Genomic DNA, 1,941 nt, shown 5'->3' with positions numbered 1-1,941 from the left:
CAGAGAGGAAGAGAGTGGAGGCAGAAACAAGACGATGACACAGTTACACAGGACAAACAATCAGAGCAGTCCTATCATTCTCATTCATATAAACCACCTAGTTGCACCAAGCCAAACACACAGAAAATTAAGCCTGTACTGTATATATATACACACACACACACACACACACACACACACACACACACACACACACACACACACACACCGTAACGTCTTACAGTTGAAGCAGGCAGCTTGGAACCCAATCACATGGTGCATGAAGGACTCATCTCCTGGACCACAGAGATGGTCTAGGCCACAGTGTACCAGGAGGTTTAACATTAGAGCATTCAAAACTTGTCAAATGAAGCATATACTAAGGCTTTTCACAATGTATTATGTATAACAGCATGGTCTATTAAGGGAAGTTAGGCAACCATTGAGAAGATATTTGCATATTCTGTACTCGGAACAGCAGGTGTAAAACGTGAAGCCATCTGGTGAAAATCTGCACATTTTCACAATTCAAATGTTTCTTTGCTGTTTTAATACATACTTTACATTTCCCAAGAGGACAGATTCCATTTTTTCAATTCGAGGGGGGGGAGAAGAAGAGGAGCAGGAGCATGGAGAGGAGGAGGAAGGCATTGAGGAGGTGGAGGTGGAAGAGCAGGAAGGGGTGGAGGAGGTGAGGTGGAGGAGCAGGAGGAGGAGGGCATGGAGGGAAGCAGAAATGCACCAGGATCAGATAAGGCAGACGACAAGGCGGGGGAGGGATCGACGACAAACTCCCTGACAGGTTTGGCTGGTCTCTCCAGACCCGGGCTCAGCAGGCTGCTGACATGTAGATGGCTCACGCAGCCCCTTCTCTCAGATACCCCTGCAATGTGGGAGAGAGATAACCCGCCGCTAGCAGACAGTGCCAAGCCATTCAGCCTGCTTTTGTCGGATGTTACAGACATACCTGTGTAAATGCTCAGGGGGTTTGATCCCAACGTGACTGTTTGTTTGCTTAGCGCTGGGAAATGTGTGCGGGGTTAAGCATACCGTATCCTGAGAGTAGCAAGTGTTGGAACGGTTCTCGCTGCTTGAGCTTGTGCATTAAACAAATTGACTGTGTCATAGTATTGTTGATGCTTACATATATGATCGTTTTATGTGTTTAGCTGTTGATTTCGATGTGATAGCATAACTTGTGCTTACTGATGAAGCTAACTGTCTGTGGTTCAGTGTCAGCTCAAACCTGTTGAGTGTGTGTGTGTGCCAATGCTGCCAATGCTTTGATTCAGCCGTGAAGTCAGTGGCTTGAGTTGAAATATTTACTGCATACATTTGAGCATTCAAATGCAAACTCACTGCTTCAGGCACATCACTGCATGTGTGTTAGTGTCAGAACCAACCGCCTGTCCACTGCTCTTTGACCGGGTGAGTTGGAGTAGCCTACCAAAAGGTTACACAGTGAGGTTACCAAAGGGCAGAATCCAAAAGAATGAGGATGAGGAGGTCTTTCTATCGCAGATACTGAAGATCAAAACACCACAAATCTGTACATGCAAGTTTTTAACTGCAGAAGGCCACACTTTATTTGGATAGATGTTCTACAGATGGTCGTACTATCAACAAACTAGCAGTTGATAAGCAACCGCTAGTTAAGGTTAGGGTTAAGGTTAGGGTTAGGGGTAGGGTTAGGGTTAAGGGTTAGGGTTAAGGTTAGGGTTAAGGTTAGGGTTAAGGTTAGGGTTAGGGTTAAGGTTAGGGTTAAGGTTAGGGTTAAGGTTAGGGTTAAGGTTAGGGTTAGGGTTAAGGTTAGGGTTAAGGTTAGGGTTAGAGTTAAGGGTTAGGGTTAAGGTTAGGGTTAGGGGTAGGGTTAGGGTTAAGGGTTAGGGTTAGGGTTAGGGTTAAGGTTAGGGTTAGGGTTAGAGGGTTAGGGTTAGGGTTAGGGTTAAGGTTAGGGTTAAG

This window comes from Oncorhynchus masou, chromosome 19 (assembly GCF_036934945.1).
Source record: "Oncorhynchus masou masou isolate Uvic2021 chromosome 19, UVic_Omas_1.1, whole genome shotgun sequence".
NCBI classification, from domain to species: domain Eukaryota; kingdom Metazoa; phylum Chordata; class Actinopteri; order Salmoniformes; family Salmonidae; genus Oncorhynchus; species Oncorhynchus masou.
The sequence above is the reverse complement of the archived record's forward strand: the minus strand, read 5'-3'. Positions refer to the sequence as shown.